This window comes from Oxyura jamaicensis, chromosome 2 (genome assembly GCF_011077185.1).
Source record: "Oxyura jamaicensis isolate SHBP4307 breed ruddy duck chromosome 2, BPBGC_Ojam_1.0, whole genome shotgun sequence".
NCBI classification, from domain to species: domain Eukaryota; kingdom Metazoa; phylum Chordata; class Aves; order Anseriformes; family Anatidae; genus Oxyura; species Oxyura jamaicensis.
This window is the reverse complement of record NC_048894.1, coordinates 78,647,899-78,668,015: the sequence shown is the minus strand read 5'-3', so window position 1 is coordinate 78,668,015 and position 20,117 is coordinate 78,647,899. Positions and strand designations below refer to the sequence as shown.

Genomic DNA, 20,117 nt, shown 5'->3' with positions numbered 1-20,117 from the left:
CAACCATTTGGTGATTCCATGATTGAAACACCCAGCCTCCTGCACTCACGGTCAGCTACCTCCCAGGACAGAGACTCCACAGCCTTTCTGAACACCAGTTCTGCCTGATTGTCCTCTGTTGGTAGGCACAATCTTTTCCTTTTGGCTAGCTGGGCTGTCTCCACCTGCAAGCATGGGCCTGGTGCCACTCACCTTTCTGCCACAGAGCCCATCGGAGAAGGCACAGGCATCATCTTCTCTACTCCCCCCTCCCAGCAGGCAGCTGGAGGCAGCTGTCAGCTCCACCCCTGAACCTTCTCTCCTTCATGCTGACCACAGGTGTTCCCTCAGCCTGCCCTTGAATGCCATGTGCTTGGCTTCCCTGAACCGATCAGTCCCATGCAGCTTTGGGATGCAGTTCCCCCAGGACCTCTCAGCTCCATGGTGGCACTGCCTTTCTCCTGCAGGAAACATGTTTTTTTCTCTCCTCATCAGACTGAACTTGCTGTGTTGCAGTTTGCACCCGTTGCTTCTCGCCTTGGCACCACCAAAAAGAATCCAGAGGATAAGAGGAGTCTTATCAATAGAGAGGGATAAGATGCCCTCTCAGCCTTCTCTTCTCCAGGCTAACCGTGCTCAGCTCCCTCAGCCTTGCCTCCTAACACAGATGCTCAGCTCTTCTGATCATCTTTGTAGCCCTCTGCAGGACTCTCTGCAGGAGCTCCAGGTCTCTCTTGCACTGGGGAGCCCAGCACTGGACACGGCCCTCCACATGTGGCCCCAGCAGGGCTGAGTAGAAGGGCAGGATCACCTCACCTGACGTGCTGGCAACACTCATCCCAGCGCACCCCAGGATCCTACTGGCCTTCCTGGCCACAGGGGCCCTTTGCTGGCTCAAGCTTAACCTCTTGTCTGCCCGGACTCCCCGGTCCTTCTCCACAGGGCTGCTTTCCAGCAGGCCAGCCCCCAACCTGCCCTGGTGTGTGGCGTGATTCCTCCCTAGGCGCAGGACCCTGCATTTGCCTCTGCTGAGCTTCATGAGGTTGTTCTCTGCCCAACTCTCCAGCCTGTCCAGGTCTCTCTGAATGGCAGCACAGCCTTGCGGTGGATCAGCCACTCCTCCCACTTCTGTGTCGCCAGCAGCCTTGCTGCAGGACTGGAAGCAGGGCACGTGCATACACAGTTAAGCTCTATCTGGAAATCTGACTCTTAGGAGAGATAAAGGACTGGAAAGAAAAAGACTTTGACCATTGTTTACAGGAATAGGATGCAGAAATCCAAAATGAGAAAACAGCCTGAGTGAGTTGGTATGCTTGGTATACCAAAACCTACCAAACAAAGAGCAGAGCTTTGACACAGGGAGATTCCACAAGCTTAGGCAAGGGGCCAAGACAGATCCTGAGGTGCCGGATGGAGGGTCCCCCCAACACTCCCTGCCCTTCCTTCAGGAGCCACTGTGGTGGGACCACTCTTGGCCCCAGCACTTCACACACACACACACACACACACACACACACACTCACACACACACCTTTCCAGAAGCATTTTCTGCTGCTGTGGCAGGTTTTGCACCCCCTTCAACTGAAACAGCACATGCCATGTGGCAAAGATCACCAGGAGGAAGAAAGGAGGATCACCTCCCTTGAGCTGCTGGCTACTCTCCTTTTAATGCATGCCAGGATCCCATGGGCCTTATTGGCAACCAGGGCATACCACTGGTGCATGGCCAACCTGCCAGCCACCAGAACCCCCAGGTCCTCCTCTGCAGAGCTCCTCTCTAGCAGATCATCCCCCAGCCTGTACTGAGACACATGGTTGTTCCTTCCCAGGGGCAGGACTCTGCACTTGCTCTTGTTAAACCTCATTTGGTTTCTTCCTGCCCATCTCTCCAGCCGGTCCAGGTCTCACTGCATGGCAGCGCAGCCTTCTGGCATGTTGGCCACTCCTTCCAGCTTTGCATCATCAGCACACTTGCCAAGGGTGGACGCTATTCCCTCATCAAGGTTGTTGATGAATATGTTGAACAAGACCAGACCCAGCACCAACCCCTGGGGAACACCACTAGTCACAGCTCTCCAGCCAGACTCTGCACCACTGATCACCACCCTCTGAGCTTGGCCAGTCAGCCAGTTCTCAACCCACCTTACTGTCCACTTGTCTATCCCACGCTTTCTCATCTTGGTTAGCGGGATGTCACGGGAGACTGCTAGCTGGTGTGATTCAGCTTCTGCCTCCTGGGGTGACACGTAAGAAACAGGCATTGCCAGGTAGAAGGGAGCTCTCTGTGAGCAAAGCTGTGCTATGTGTGCCCTCCTTTATGAAGGGTTCTTGCAAGTGTTCAGCATGAAAGGGGATTGTACCGCAAAGCTGATGTCCAGATATGGAGAACCAAGTTCAAGTGCATCTCACTCTCACAGAAGGGAAACAAATGGTATGTAATGCAGTTGTTGCTGCAGCAACACACATCAAAACATGGGATTTCTTTACCTCTCCCCCCCACCTTCTTCTTGTTATTAAATTTTCAATGAGAATCTCAACCATAACAGCTGTATTTAATTTAGATACATTATATTATTTACAGCACTCAATAAAACAATTGATACAAATCAATTGTACTTGAGCTTTCTCTTTGTTTTAAAAGAAATAGATAACTCATCATCACCAGGTCAATTTGTTCTCATTGCAGAATTCAACAGGGGTGGGAACACGCACTTCCACCAGCATTGAACCCTCCCAAGGTGTGGAAGGCCTTAAATGTCTTCACGAGGAGCAGTTCCAGACCACTCAATTGCAACTGTGGAATTGCTGGCATAGTGTAGTGAGGCATGAGCAAACAGCATTGCATAGCCTTGGGACACCTTTTTGAAGCCATAAACCAAGAGGTGAAGAAAGAATACATGGCTAAAGCAGCTTTCCTCTCCCACTGATTTTGTGTGCCGGGAGAAGCCTATCAATGGATTTCCCCAAAAAGGCCATATTTTTCCCGCCTTTTTTTTTTTTTTTTTAATTTCTCCCCAAAAAGGCTTTGCCCTCAATGTTGCAATAGAAAATGTAAACGTAGTAGGTATTATTGAGGGCTTTGCCCTAAATATATGCTCACTCTTTCTGAGGAGAGAAGCAGGCAGACCACACCCTGTTGGGTTGACACATCAGCTCCAGAGATCAGAAAGCTAAACCAGTATTATCACAGCTGAAATATCCGTGCTGTTCTGACACAGCACTGGAAACAGGAAACATGGAGATTTGGAAGACATGCAGAGAGCAACTCCAAAGTAGGGACACTCTACAAATAGCTATGAACTAATACATCACAAAATATGTTAGCCAAATCATGATTATAAAAGGGTATTTGTGTTATATTATAACACAAATTATATTATAAGGGTATGTGTGTTATATTTGTGATTATAAAAGGGTATCAGTGTTCTGATTTTCTTTTTTTCCTGATTGCTCATTAAACTCTGCTAGGTTTATTTGGAATGCCTCTTGCTACCACTGAGGTAAAAGATGCACTGAAGTCAAGGGATACTCTATTGATAGTAAGATTTTCCATGAAGGCTCAAAATAATTAAAACTAAAACCTGTAGAGTCCCTTGCCTATTTTAATATAAGGACCTATATTATAGTCACATACAGTCCTGGGACAACAGGCCCATCTAACCCAGTAAATGGTCTCCAGCAATGGCTGTTAGAGAAGATTTGGGAAAAGAGCATGAGAAGAAGATAAATACAGGATGACTTTCCCTCTGATAGCTTTTAAATATTCATCAAATGCTGCATTTCCACAAAAGCCTTGAAATCATCTGAACTTAACACCAGCATTCCAGGTAATTCTGTTTTCCATTCCTCATTCATTTAGTTTAGCTTCCTGCCACTGAACCTGTCAGGTCCCAGTGAGGGACTTTTAGGTGTGCCAGTAAGCAAATCCAAGCACAATGCAGTCACGTACCCTGCTGGGGCTTTTCCTTTTACTTCTGCCTTTGTTCTGTGTTTGGGTCTCCAAACCCAGAGGGCTGTAAGTACTTCCCTCACTTGTATCTTGCTGAGAAACAAGAAGGGAAGAGGAGAAAAAGCCTCCCCCAAATCCTCTTTCCTCTTCACACCAACTGGCCTGTGCCTCTCACTGTCATTTATGTCACCTGTAGGCTTGGATTGTTTTGATACATTAATGTTGCCATAGAAAATGTAAATGCAATAGCACTCTACAGTATAGAAGAGAGTGTTTTCAGAGTGAGTAATTCAGAATTGAATATCATTTTCAAAGTAGAGTTTATTATTTGGCATAATGTATAATTATGCAAAGGGACGATTTTTTCCCCCCACATTGACAGTATAGACTAACAGATGGGGCCTGCATTTACAAAGATGAAGGGAAGCCCCAAGTTTTCATGTTTTTGAAATAATTTAATATACTATATAATTTTTCAATTTAATTAATACAGCCATCTTAAAGGCAGCGTCAAGAAGAACAGACCAAAAATCTCAGCTGAAATACACTGGCATAAATTGAGTAAAGCCAATGCTGTCATAGATTAAATAATTGCAGAGGTGTAGGAAAAAATAAGAATATTTATAAATGCTACCGCTAGGGACATGGTCACATACAACTGAAACTAATAATTAAAAAGCACCTAAACCTGTATAGTCCGCACTCCAGTTTTGTGGAGAAGAATATAAAATTAGAGAAACAACTCACAAGCATCCTTTTTGTCTCACACTAATCATCTTAGCTCAGATTCTCTCAGAATGTGTGAGCTTCCTCTCATCCATTTCCCAAAAGAGTATTACTCTGCAAACCACCCCTGATTTTGCTTGAGAGATATGATAAGATTTAAAAACATGGCTGGATAGGACAACTAAGATCAATTCAAAGTCACCATTATAAGACTCCTTAGCCCAACCCAAGAGACTCAACTCCTAAAACTAGGACAACCACAATACCAGTTAATTTGAAGTGTTCTATAAATGTGTGTTCTGTGTTCAACTGTTTCAAAGTTCTCTGTATTTAAAGAATAGAGATTTATTTGTAGGAATGTTTTATGTGAATACTCTTTTGCCCCTGCTCACATGGCAACAGGGATATTTGTTACTCTCATTATCCACCACTGATTGTTCTGCTTTGGAAGTTTCAGACATCCAAGCTGAACCAACAGTAAACTCTGGATGTAAAGAAAAGCCTGTAATCAGAACAAATAGATTGAAGAGACCCGTCAGTCTGAAAATGTTTGATCAAGCTACTTGGTAAAGTCTTGCAGACATTGGAAGAATCCAAAATGTGGATCAACCTGCAACCAGAAAAGAATGTCCCTCAATTAACCAATGAATTGACCAGACTTCCCTAACATGTTTCAGAAGTATCCTTTTTGAAAAGTACCATAGCAACACCAAGGAAATATGACCCTGCCAGAATCCTCACCTGGAGCAAATGAGCATCTCCTTTCAGTATGCCTCCTCCTTACCTGAAACTTGAAGTCAGAACAGTGGGACATGGAGCCCCTATTAATGCAGCAAGTTGCCTTCTTTCCGATACTCCCTGAGATACTACCCTGCCTTATCACATAGTCAAGCTCTCCTCTTTTGGTGTATTGTCTCCATCCATACAGGACCTGCATACGTCAATGTATCAAGAGAACAATTTCACTTTCAGTCTCGAGTGACTTCTGCTTCAGCTGACCTGGCTGAAGAGAACAGTTTTGCAATACTTAACTAGCAGGAGCATTACTTCTCTCTTACCTTTCATGGAAGCAAGATTTGTAAGCAACTGTCTCTTCAGTTTTCAAATACGGACTAAACTTAATCATCCCAATTCCAAATACCTCTGCTTTTTTAAACTGTCTTTCTTGAACATATCCTCCATGCTGAAAACATTTTCTTTAATGAAGCCAGCAATGGGAATTGTTTACTATTTACTAATAAATCTTATTCCTGTATAATACTTGACATGTGGAATATGTTCTAGCAAATCACACTTCATTTGCATGATATTAACTGAAGCGTTAAGTTGATCTCATTAAATTGGAATGCTGCTGTATCGTGTAAATTAATGTTGGTAAAGACCTTGGAAAAAATTTCAAGGTTATCCACCTAAAGTTTTAAGCACATGCAGCCATGCTCTCATGAACCCTGGGAGAAGCACCCTCTGTTCCTTCTGATGAGGGTTCAAAGCATCAAATGCATGCATGAAGTTAAAGGGAACTGTAGCTGCTTTTGGAGCAGGGAGACAGCCCACAGGACAGACAGCAATGGCTTTCAGGCTTAGAGCCTTAGAATCTGTGAAGTTCAAATGCCTTTTTAAAAATTTATTTATTCAATAAATGTGGGCCTAATTTCAGTCAGGCAATCTTGCTTAAGGTGACCACCTATACTGTACTAGCCTATTTTGCAAGTGTCATCAGTCAGCATGGTCCAGAGAGGAAGAAAGAAACTCAAAAGTAAACTACTGCTAGTGTTTTCCTCATCTCGTTCCTTACCAAACTTTCAATTTATATCTCCTCCTTATGAGCATCATCTCTCACTGTAGCTATTTACATGCAATATATTGCATACACACACACACAAAAAAAAAAAGAAACAGAAAGCACCTGAGGATAAAATGTGTATTCCCGCATTTGACAGTAACTACTGCGGTAGGAGTGGAGTTGATGTTTTGCAGTAATTGGATTGCACTACCCTAAATATTTACTACTTATTTTATCTACCTCCACCCCAACAGTTAAACATTATGGTTCAGACCAACCTGCCAATTATTATATCATTATGGGATTGATTTGCATTTTCACTGCAAGATTCAATTTTAAAGTGAAAGAGCTAAAAAATTCCACAATTATTAAGGTAGGAAACTGCATCTTTCAGGCATAGCAGTTGCTGCCATTAGCCTTACTAATTCCAAACAAGAGGCAAAAAGTTTCCCTGCACTAAAACAGACATATGGACTGGCTTTTATTCTGTTCCCCCACCACCCTGGGAAGAGTTTGGGCTAAACGCTGAAACCTACAACAGTCAAGTAAAAATACTCTCCTTGTGATCTGCCACATAATAGCTTCTCCTTGCTGGCACCCACAGGTTAGCCTACAAGTCAGGAGGAGGAAAAACGAGGAAAATAAAGGATAGTTCTAGTAAGGACAAGGAAGGTCACACTGACATGATGTTATTTATTTCCATACTGCTTTTTTGCAGATGGGTGTGGCAGGGCAGATCTGAGTGTTGGCCTTCTACATCTCAGGTGAAGGGTCTGAAAAATCTGTATTTATCATAGAATCAGAATGGTTTGTGATGGGAGAAACTTTAAGGATCATCTTGTTCTAACCCCTGCCACAGGCAGGGACACCTCCCACTAGATCAGGTCGCCCAGTTTATGACCTGGCATTTTCCAGTCTAATGCTAGTTCCCAAGTAATTTCCTACCCAAGGGACAATACATCAATAAAAATTGGATGCTAGGGAGATGCTAGGGAGCTGCTATTGGATGCTAGGGACATGCTAGGGAGCTGTACCACTGTTACAACACATCAGATTGATTTGCACTCCCATACATTCATCTGATCACAGAGCACTCACACTCAAGTTCCCAGGATCACCCCCACCTGTGCTTCAGTTTGTGACTGTTGCCTCTCATCCTGTCACTGGGCACAACTAAAAAGAGACCGGCTCCATCCTCTTGACACCCTCCCCTCAGATATTTATATGCATTGATGAGGTCTCCCCTCAGTTTTCTCTTTTCCAGGATAAACAGGCCCAGCTCTCTGTCTGTCTTTGGGGCTCTTCCCAAAATCCAGTGCTATTTATTCCAAGAAATCTGAACCACCATGGAAGGGTTTCTCTGTTCTGCTTACTACTGTATGCAAGTTTCTTCTGATTACAACAATTTTTTGCTTTACTACAGGATATTCTAGACCAGGAGCCGAACCTAATCCAAAAATGCTTGCATTACATGGCCTTGAATTTTGAGATTCAGACCTGAAACTCAGAAATGGACCATATTCAATGGTCTGTGCATATGACTTCAATTCAATGAATGTATACTTCAGTTAATGGAGAATAACAACACTGACATTTTAAGAAATAAACAATCCAGATTTGACTACTGTAGATATCTTTAAACCAGACAGAGCCATACAGAGCAGGAAGTTAAAGTCTTATCCTTCTCCTCAAATCACTTATATACTCTTTGTCACTGAAACGTAGAAGTAATACTAATATTCAAATCAGTAAATTTACATGATATCAACAAGAGTCTACAAAAATCACAGAATCATTCAGGTTGGAAGAGACCTCCAAAAAAAGGGTCATAATGAATTAATATTCCTGGTTTACACATAACAAAATAGAACAGTAATACATGACATGCATGCAAGATACTGTACAGCAATAGGAAAGGAGTGCTCAATACAGAAGGCTCAATACAGAAGGAAGTTGCAGCTGTTAAAAGCCACATACATACACACTACCAGATTTCAAGGATCTGGTTATTTTCTGGACAAAACTTTCTGCTGTGGTTCACAGGAGAGACCCCAAGTCCTGTCCTATCCTACCAACCTGGAATTCCACATCAGTGGGTAGTGCAGACTATCAGTAAGAAACTCTGAAGCAGAAAAAATTGTCTTCCACTATTTTTCTAGTTGTTTTAAAACCATGAGGCCAAAGTCATGCTCACGTGCACATGCAGGTGTGCAGGATCCTAGCTTGGAGCAGTAAGGAGAAGTACTGAGAATAGAATTTCTCTGTTCTATTGTTCTAGGGATGAAAACAATGTTTTTATTGTTCCACCTTCCCCAACAACCCCAGTCCCTGACATATGTGAAAACTACATAGAATACTAAGATACTAGAAGGTCACATAGGAAATTACAGCATTCAGGGAAAGGTAAGAATCTTCCCGCAAGTTTCAGACAAGTGTTACAGACCTCTCAGATTTTGTCTATGCACACAAGTTTGTACCAAATCAATTCAGAGTGGAGAGTCTTAAGCATTGATTTAAGCTGGAATAAATCCCTACAAATGCATTGTTTAAAACTGGACTATAACGCTTCAGTTTAATTCAGTGAGCTACCAAGTTCAGCTTAGTCAATATTTTATTTATTTTGATTTAAATACCTGAAGACACCTCTGCAGCATGTTCAGCACCTAATATACTATTAACAGTGCATTTTAAAATTCAGCATCATAAAACAATCGATCCAGGGAAACTCACCCAGCTGCCTATTGAAAACTGCTTTTTCCTTTTTGTCATTTCTGAAGTAGACCTTAGCATGCCTAAGGAGCCACTTTCTGAAAGAGGTTTTGCAGCAGGTCAGAAGCTCAGTGAAACCTATTTGAAGACAGATGTGTCAGCAGCAATTTAATTCCAGTTAATTAGGAATTGCAAAAATAAAACGGTCTCAGCTGAACTAGCTAAACTTGTGTATTCAGCTTTTGAGAGCAAATGTATCTAGGATAGGGGAATATTCCAACTTTTTATTGAGATGGAAGTGGCTTTTAGATAATGTGCAGCCAGCTAATGAATAATCATGCTTATCAGAGAATTTAAATTGGCTCTAGTGATATCATTCCAACTAAATAGATAATTTGCTTTACATATGAGCTTGATATTGTAAAACACTGTCGTTACTACTGCATGAATATGTTACTAGGAAACACAGGCTTTGTAATTACTCATCTTAATTATGTCTCTATTATCAAAGTGAATGCGTAAGTTACGCAAATGAATTAAAAACCTGAAGTTTTATCTCTTGGTCTATTAATAATAAAATATAAGCACTTGTTTTAACATCTGTTATATCTTGAAGATAGTATTATATAAAGAAAAAATTTAATGTTAACATAAAACTTAGCAATATCTTGAAACGAGAGAAATAACTGCTTCTTTCTCAGTAGTCCTGACAGAGGGTAGTTTTTCTATTGTCTGGTGAGCCATCAGACGTCACATGGGAAAATTCCCTTGCACAGCCCTTCTTCACAAGGCTAACAACATGAAGATGATAAAGAGGAGCTGTGAAGCAGTGCATTGACTCAGCTGTTGCTCCAAAAAATGATTTCTCTGCCGGCACAGCTGCCCCACATTGCCTCAACATCTACAGATTCTAGTGGAGGAAAGCTTTCTGTCTTGATGTCAAACATTAAGTGCTGAAAGTCTGTTTTTTTCTTTTAGAAAGCTGAGATGCAGATGTGCCAAAGCTGAAATTTTCCATGTCACCTCAAGGATTTGCAGACCCAGGTACCATTTATTTTTTATTCAAATAGAGTCTTCAGACCCCTTAGGCAGCTATGAAACAATCTCAGCCTACACAGCAGAAGCAGCAGCAACAACTATTCTTTGTCTGTAGAAAATAAATGCGCCCTGAGCATACCAAAAGTCAATCTTCCTTCCATTGCCATAGATGTTAATTGCAGTCTTGTTGTCCGAGTTAAGAGGCAGTGCTTGCTTGTGCCACACAGGGAGCACAGAAATAACTAAGCTGTTACTCAGGCAGTTCTGTTAGGCTTCTTCAGTGCGCGATAGGGTAAGTAACCAGCAACACCCATATTCATGTACGCTGCTGGGGGAAGGCCAACACTCTTCACTCAAATTAAAGAAGATTATTTACATCACAGAAGTATCCCAATACAGTGTTAGCATTCTTCCTGAATATTATAGTTCTTTCACCTTTTCAACATGCAATATTTAGCTTTTGCAATCCAAACTTCTCCCACAGTAGGATGAAAGATATGCACTCGAGAAACAAGCTCGGCTATCAATAAACCATTCTAAGCACACAGTTCTCACAGAAAACATTAAGTGTTGAGTCCTATTGCTCCTGTTGTAGCCCCCTGAACCCGCCAACAACACACAACCAGCCTTGTCATGTGAAGCGATGCATCCCCTCATTGCTTCCTTGTTCAAAACCAAGTAGTAGAGTGCCATTATTAATGGAAAAAGTAAAACAGAGCTCCCCAAATCTTAGAGTTAAAATTAGGCCTCAAGGGGAAAAAACAGCTGTGGTCATTTCACCTTCAAATTCTCTGCCAAGCGTTACCTACTGTGCCTGATGGAGTTTTACATTATGCTGTATTTTAACCATCAGTTTTTACCCCGATACAACAGTCTTCCAAGCCACCTGCTCATATTTTATTATTTCTGATCTCTGCTCTGGGATGTGGCACATAGGAGCCTTTTACTTGCATTTTACATCCTGCATTTCCTCTATCTCCTACTGCTCCTGATTCTTCTTCGTTAGAAGTGGTCATAGGACATGCAGCTCTGCCATGAAGATATATCCCAAACTTCTCTAGATTAGACTGGTTACACAGATATTTCCCACTTCTAATGCAATTTATTTCAGAGAGATACATAGTTTTGAAGCATGCCAACACAAATTGAAGAAGTTCATTACTGCTTTAATGTTGAGGTGGTAAAGGAAGAGGGTATGAAAACTGTACTCTTCACATGAGCTCTACAGAGTGGAGTTCTTTGAATGGCTGAGCTCCACGGCAGCAGGATACACTGGACTGTGAGGAAATTAATGGGATATCTATGCACACCTCCTCTATGCTCTTTGAAAACACCAGCATGAGCTCATTTGTGGGACATATTAAAAATTTTTTATGCTATACTGAGAATCAAGCTTTAAAAGTTATGACTCAGACTCCTGTAACACGTCACAGATTCTTCAATTTAAAGCTAACATCACAATTATATATACACACACACATATATATGTATTTAATAAAGAGGATTGAAACTGTGGAAAGCGTTATCTTGCTGTGGAATAACAAACCTTCCCTGGGCATTTTGGACTCATGCCTTTTCTAACCAAGATATACCACAGGTCAGAAGTCCAGAGACATACAGTAAAAATGATTTGCTACAAAACCACTAGCACATCATTGAAGGTGGCTTTCGTTAGGTCTAAGCACTGAGTGAAAACTGGAAGAAGGATTTCACCATGACACCATGAGGCCACTTAAAAATGAGTGGCAGAGTCAGGCCCTTTTCTTTTACAATGCTGGCAAATATAAGTTGTTAACCTTGAATTATACTTACAGAAGTTTAAAAAAAAAAAAAAGATCTATTTACATAGTTCATACGTGGTTGCAAAATTCTTTTAAGTAGGAGTACTCTGTGAGGATGTTAAGAGAGACTTTATAATTAGGTAATCTCATTAGTGCCACAAAGGTTTGCAAACAAAATCATTTCCTACCACAGTTGAAAGCATCAGTAGATTGCCTCTTGAGACAGCAGAGAACATTGCTGCTTGTCTTCAGAAAGCATAAGCTGGTTCAGTATCTTTTGAAAGCATTTACCAAATGTAATGAGGAGGGCATGACACATTTCATGGCAGAACAACTCTAGAGAATACAGAGGCCAACCTTCAGGTACTTGTTGGAATTGCACCATCTAAACTCATCCACAGGAGACCAACATATCATCAGCATAGTCGATCACTATAACCAAAAAAGATATTTTTTTTTCAATTTTCCTTGTATTTCCTTGACTGAGCATAATCATTGTAAACACTGTTTGCTGCAGTCATTTTCTAAAATAAATATGCACAATATAATAGTCAAACTTTAGGAAGATCAGGTCTAAGTGGATTGTGTCTTCTATTTCAAGACAGCTCTTGTCTCACAAGCAGACTTGCCAGTGAAAGTTCTTCCATCAGATTTGCTTGAAAGCAGCAGATAGTGCAGAAGGTGTAACCCCTATCATGTCTTCCAGTGCTTCCCTGGAGCAGCTGCCTTCTCTTCTCCCCAGCTGATTTCTTAATAGGGGTTTTCCTTGGGTCCTCACACAACATATTAAAACCACTGAGAAATATAGGCAGTTTAACAATCTTGATAGGGGCCTAAAGCCAAACTTGAACCATGGGCCAACTGTTATAGATAAAGAAATTTAAACTAGGTCAATCTAGGATGAAAAAGACTATGTCACGGTAGTCTGGCCTTTCCACGGAAACATGAGATTTTGCAAACTGGGTTCTCAAATGCAGGAGAGGAAAGAGGCACGAGGTCTGAGTGTTTTTTAAGTTGGAGAAATATATATATTGCTTATACCATAAGTCTGGAGTATACTGACACAATCAGCATATGTCAATACTTTCAGAACTCTCTACTCAACAGCAAAAAGGCAAGCTTTGCTACTGTTCTCATAACTCCCACTGAGCTAGAAGTGACATTAAAAACCAAAAAGACAGATCAGCAGCGGTTGAAAGTGTCAGGCATTATGAACAGTGGTTTTGCTACTAAGAAGCTCAAGTTTCTTTGCAAGTTGAGGAGAAATTTGAACCTTTTAGACACCTAAATATCCCATCCTTGAATTGTACAGTCATGAAAGTTCAGAGAGGTGATGCTGTTAAATAGTCATTGTAACCTCACAGCCTCAAAGTCACAGAAAGTTTGGGAATTCTTATCTGCCCTGGTAGTTAGCTATCAAGCAGCAGTTTCCAGAAGAAATTTGAAATTACTCAGACTTAAGAAAATCATGGTTAAGAAGTTAGAATGAAAATTTGGTGGTAAAGTCTCTATAGGAGCTCTGTATCACATATGGACTTTCCCCTTACAATAGGGGAAAAAAAAAATCTCTAACTATCCAGGTACATGAAGTAGGAAGATTGCACTCTGCCTTTGGCTGTAGAGGAAAAACTTCATACAACAAACTGATACAGTTATTCTGCATACACAAATCAGATAAAGCAAATCAGGCGGTGGCACACACAAAAAGGACTGGTATTTAGTTATTTTTAAATAAGCTTATTCACATCAAAAAGCAAGTGTGGCAGGTACAAATCAAACACGTTGCATACCTAATCTTAAAAATACCTATATATATATATACCTATGTACAGAGAACCACGTGTAGACATCAGAAGCAGTAAATGCAGACATAAAGAGGTATACATCTATAAGGAGCAAGTTAATTGGAGACCTAAATAGCAGATGATGCAAGGTTATTGGATGAAGGAAAAAAGTACTAAAAATGTTCAACTGGATGATCAAATGGAAGAGAATAAAATTTAAATACTAACATAAAGAAGGAGGAGCAACTACACAACCATAACATATGGGTAAGGAAGGGTTAAAAAAAAAAAAAAAAAAAAAAAAAAAAAAACACTACAAGAGTATTTTACCTACAATCAAGGAAAAAGATCAGAAGAATGTCTTTATGCCAGGATTCTCTAAGACAAAGCATATCAGCTAAGCTGTCTAAAAGAAGAGAATGCACCACTAAAGAATGCTAAGCAAGTGAATGTTGATATGAGAGGGTACAACATGTTTTGATTTTGATATAGAACAAGAAAAAAGAAGAGGGATAATAATGGGAAAAATAAATCTAGGAAGAGAATAAAACTGAGACAGACTGTGAAGTAAAAGAAAAGAAAAGTGACAATATAGCTGATGGCAAATGAAAAAGAAATAAAGAGTTACCAATGTGCTGAGCCATAATGTCAAGTCCTAAGATATTTTTGAGGTAAAGTCAGATGATTAATAGGAGAAGCAAATTAGGGGACATGTACTAATATTTTTGTGCACCTTCCTCTGCTTAGCTCAGATAAATAAATCTACCCAAGTACTATAAGTCTCTACTATTTACAAAGCCTCTGCAAAATGAAGGGAAAGAATACTTTCTTGGCTGAGTGTATGTATCTAGGGCAGTTGTTCAACCAGATCAACAGGTGAACAAACTACATTGGGGAAATTTCCCTCTCGTGCAGAAAAGGGATGGGAAAAATCCATTCCAGCCTTGTTCAACATCTTCCATGTACAGCTGAGTAAATAGGTACTAATTGCTCCCCCACTCCCCAAAATCAACCAGAAAAAAAAGGAAGCTACTTTCCCAAAACCACATATTTTCACCTCAAAATGATCGCTTTCTGATTTCTTTTGTTATTTACATCAGCATCAGATCATGTTTAATCACAGCATATGCTTCTACAGGAAATGTTGACAAAAAGTCTTCCCAAAAAGTGCAAGTTTCTGTTCATTAACACACCTTTCTCCAGTCAAGTGCACTCAGATCAGATTAGTATTTTGTTGTTGTTCTCCACCCTGCACCCATATTTTCCTTCTAGAAGCTGATTCAATTACCTTCACCAATTAGATGAATAAGTCATCATCAGCAATTTACCACAGTTCAAAAGACTGCTTCCTAATGAGCCTCAAGTAGCTGCTAATGTTTAAGATATTAATTCCTGCTCCAAAAGAGTAGCATGACTTCTGCTCAATTTCTCCACAGGCAGTACATTTTTTCCCCTACACGTCCTTTCCTTGCCCACATCACTCCCTCTCACCACCAGATGACTTCCTCAACCTAACTGGACCTATACCAGGCAGGTTTAGTTCAAGTTTCCTCCTGTACATGTTAGTTCTATTATCAATACCTCTCATCCTTCTATAGGTTTTGTGCCACACCTGAGGCAAACGCCAGTGCTGGCATTTCACCTTGCAAACCTGGCCAAATGACACAGTACCCATTTCCCTACAATATACCAACCTTGTGACAGACACAGTTGTTATTTATAAGGAACAATCCCCCCCCCCCCCCCTTTTTTTTTGTTTGTATTTTTTTGTTGTTGTTTTTAAAGTAACAGTTTCACATCCTATTCCTTCCTGTAGCTTTTCTTAACTCAGTGTAAAATTCATGTTGTTTTTTTTTTTTTTAATCAACTACCTGTATTAATAGACACACTTCAGTATACTTTCTATTGCATGTTGTACAGTAGATTTTACCACAGTGAAAAAATTCTATGCCTGTATACATGTATACAGAACAGTTTGAAGCAACAGAGCATTTGCTGTCTGCGCAAAGTGGAACATATTTTGTTAAAACTTTGAAGTACCATTATGTTAAGCAAAATGTATCATGATGCAGAGATTAAAATGCATTTTCAATTGATTCACATTTCCAATTAAATTTATGGGCAGTGAAGACATAATGATATTATCCACAAAATTGTATCAGATATGATAATAGCACCCAACTGCATCTGTGCTGTAAAAAGTATAACAATAGTGCACTATCACTGGTTCTAATTACCTCCTATCCTTTAGAGAGTGGCAGGTGGCCAATGAAATGTGGATATAAAACCAGAATATAATCAGATGAAGGGAGATGAAGCTGTTATTGGCTTTTAGTTATGTAAATTAAGAATTTTACTCAACAAGTTATTTAGTCATCCTGATGAGTGGAAACATTCATTTGGAAGACTAATTATACAGTACTTACTATGATTAGAACACCCAATTGTACTTTATACTCTTAGCAATGGAAACATCTTGAATTACATTAAGTTAGCGGTGAGAATGAATGCTGCTTATTTCTTTCACAGGAAATCTCCAAAGAAAACTGAGTACAGACAAAAGCAATTGGCACCATGGTGAACCTGTAGGAAATGCTCTCTTTTCTAAATTGGATCTCTTTAACTCTGCCTTTCAGACCTACTTTGAGTCAATCTCATACACAGATGTACCCAACTACTAGAAAGTCTTTCAAATGAAGCACAAACGGAGGTCCTGATCACTTGTTGTCTCTTGAGATCATATAATAATATCATGAAATGGCTCAGGTTGAAAAGGACCTTAAAGATCATCTCGTTCCAACCCCCCTGCCATGTGCAGGGATGCCACTCACTAGATCAGGTTGCCCAAAGCCCCATCTAAGCTGGCCTCAAACACCTCCAGGGATGGGGCACCCACAGCTTCTCTGAGCAGCCTGTGCCAGGGCCTTACCACCCTCTGAATGAAGAATTTTGTCCTAATATCTAATTTAAATCTCCCCTCTTTTAGTTTAAAACCATTCCCCCTCATCCTGTCAACATCTGATTGAGCAACAAGTTGTTCTTCATGTTTTTTATAAAGCCCATTTACATATTGAGAAGCTGCAATAAGGTCACCTGGGAACCTTCTCTTTAGGCTGAACAGCCCCAACTCCCTCAGTCTTTCTTCATAGTAGAAGTGTTCCAGCCCTCTGATCATCTTTGTGGCCCTCCCCTAGACCTGCTCTAACAGACCCACACTCTTCTTGTGCTGGGAATCCCAGACCTGGATGCAGTGTGGGCCTCCAATGTGGGCCTCACAAGAGCAGAGTAGAGGGGCAATCACCTCCCTCCACCTGCTGGCCTCTCCTCTTTTGATGCAGCCCAGGATGCAGCTGGCCTTCTGGGCTGCAACCACACATTGCTGGCTCGTGTCAAGCTTTTTGTCCACCAGAGCCCCCAGGTCTCTCAGCACAGTACATGGCAAGGATCACAGTATTAGTTCATATCCTAAGATTCCATAGCTGCTAGGCTTACACAGTAGACCTGTTCCTTCTGCAAATATTTGATTGATGTATAAAATAAACTGACTTATACTGTACTCAGGACCATCTCACGCTTATTTCATACAAACACGTGCTTCCTATCAGAAATACTCACAGAAAGGACAATTTTTGCTCAAATTTTGCTAAAAGGGAAAAGCCTGTATCATGTTTATTGCTAAATGCTCTGTTACTTAACTACATGAGTCACTCAAAGAAGCAAGAATAATAGCATTTAATGATTTAACAGATTGGTGTGTCATGAAACGAATTACACAGGTGTGCAAACTAAACATGAACCACACAACAAGAATCATTGATCAAGATGTTTTTTTGTAGATTTCATATGACAAATAAAAAGTATTATGATAGTTCATCTTCATTCATAAGGGAAAGAAATAAAACTTCTGACATACCTGACTAACACTGAATATTGCGGAATTGTGGCAGATGAGAGAGATGGGGGCAAAGATAAAGAAAACAAGGGAGTACACAGAGGTTTATACCCCCAGAGGACAACAACTTCTATTAAGATCACTGTGCCAATTTATAATGATTTTGTAAAGAAGATGTTAAAATACTTCAGACTGTAGAATAAGAAATGCTATCAGAGGAAGGAAATTTGTTACTTCTCATTACCATGGGTAGTTTAAATACAATTATCCTACTTCATTCTCCCGCTGACAGATATGAATTTCAAAAATAAAACATTTTTTCATCTGTAGGATTCTATAGCATGGTATAATGTTTTTGTTAAGTAGTCATAATTACATTGCAATTTTTTTAAAGTTATTAGCTTTTGTCTTCCTATCAGAATTGCTTACCTGAATCAATACTTCAATCAACTTTTTTTTTTTTTTTTCTAACTTTTCCCCTCTGATTCTTTGCAGAAAGATATGAGAAGATTTCCTAGTAGCTACTATCTGATGAATATACAGCTTTTAAGCTTGAAGCAAAGGTGAGATAGAAGTTGTACCAATTTACAGATATTCTCTCCTCTCTACCTTTGGTATGAGCCAACATATGACAGGATTTCAACTCCTCCACACAACTTCTTACTTGTTTAGAATAAAGAAATCCTACTTTAGCATCACAACACTGTTGATGCTCACTTTGTCTGGGAAACACAGCCACCTGTTCACTCCACGTTGGGGCTGAGAGAAGCAGAGAAAGGATCTACAGTTCTGCTCTACACAGCATCATGACAACACCACCAGCCCATAAGCTGCCACAGTCAGAGGAGAGATGCACAGCGGAATCATGGCAAGAAAGCTGAGGACAGCTCTCCTACTGCATGTGTAGCTGACACAGTTGTGGGAAGCAAGTTTGAGTACCAGGTGGGAATGGGACAAACAGCTTTTGACTTGGTTAGTGACTATGCAAGAGACCTCTCTCAGAATGCCAAAGGAATAGCTTCAGAAAGTACTACAGCCCTTGCAGAAGGGAGACAGGTGATGCTTATCATCTCCCCTCTAAGTCCATTACCCAAGCTTCATAAGCAGCCTCGCACATATGCTTCCTTTCTCCCATCAAACATTTAAAGAACAGCATCACACCTACCAGGACTGCAGCATAGAATGCTTCCAGAGGATGCTCTGAATGCTTAGTGGAGAAGGAAACAGGCCAGGGGACTGTATCTGCTTAGGGGTCTTTTTCCCAGTCCCAGCATGCACAGGCTCCTCTGAACTGTCTAATAGAGTAGCCCTGGGATCCAGTGTTCCCACCCATCTGGTAAGTCTGGTAGTGTTTTCCATCTAAAGAGTAGTTGTAGGTCTCTATAATGGGACACACCTGCTGGATCCCACACAAAGGGCAGTCATCACATCTCCAGGTACATGACCTCCATCAGTTCCCAGCATTGCTCATCAGTCTTCTTGCAACCAGTAGCAGTTGTAAGGTTAAGATCCTTGTGACTCCCCCACAGAGTTCTCTGACACTGGAGAGGCTTTCTGTTCAAAGTCTTTTTGATAGTCTCAAGCACAGTAGTACACAGGGCTGGAGATGGGACTACAACACGAGTCCCAGATTCATCCAGGGAGCAGGGCCAGAGACAGGCACTGCAGCGTAGCTCAGGCCTGGCCAATGGTCCCCAGCTGAGCTGAAAAGGGGCACTTGGGCCCAGGGGTGAGGTGGGTGGAGGGCCCAGGTGAGGCTAGTCATCACCATTAAGGCTTATCAGTGCCCTCATGGCCCTGACAAACAGAAGATTAACACCATAAAACAAAAACACTAACATAAACGTGGACATTGGGGATATCTGGAGGCAAACTGTGTAGAAAAGAAGAGCAAAACAATGTAGTTGCACTCTGCCTCACAGCTTTGACAAAAAAAAAAAAAAAAATCTTTTTGCCTTAATCGTTTAATTCTGTGTGGAACTAAAGAAAGAGACATGAATAACTCAGAAAACCCTCTATAGAATCATGTCATTAAATAATAATCCCATCAGACACAATAAACATAATACTTATCTATTGAGCTGGCATTCTGCCTCAAATAGTAACTTTAGGGTGAACAAGCTAAAGCTGAATCTCAGAGATTTTCCAGTTCAGTGGCACAAGACTTGCATTGAAATTGCATCCCTGAACTTACATGTTGCTTCTTACATCAACTACCAGGCCATCTGCCTGCTAAGGCTCCTGCTTTGCTTCCTGAAACAACGAAAGAAAACATATTTGAATTTGTGTAAAAGTGGTGACCTTTTCAATCAAATATAAAAGGAACACAAAGAAATTGACATATAATTTTTGCTATGCATTTATTTATTCTCTCTCTCTTTTTTTTTTTTTTTTTTTTTTTTTTTTTTAAATAAAGAAGGAAGCTTGAAGCCAACCTAAGACACTTTTTGATTTTCCAAATCAGAAGTTATTTAAA

At 40.7% G+C, this 20,117-nt stretch overlaps 1 long non-coding RNA gene across 2 annotated transcripts; it reads right to left on the bottom strand.

Moving 5' to 3' along the window:
• Positions 1-4,229: 4,229 nt before the first annotated feature.
• LOC118162466 lies at positions 4,230-18,853 on the bottom strand. 2 transcript variants are annotated; one of them, XR_004748466.1, is made up of 3 exons: positions 18,807-18,853; positions 5,439-5,585; positions 4,230-5,264 (listed from the first exon to the last, which is right to left on the bottom strand). It is a non-coding gene; the product is annotated as an uncharacterized LOC118162466 (long non-coding RNA). The 2 variants fall into 2 exon arrangements; XR_004748467.1 differs by lacking the exon at positions 18,807-18,853 and adding an exon at positions 15,078-15,197.
• Between the last annotated feature and the right edge of the window lie 1,264 nt (positions 18,854-20,117).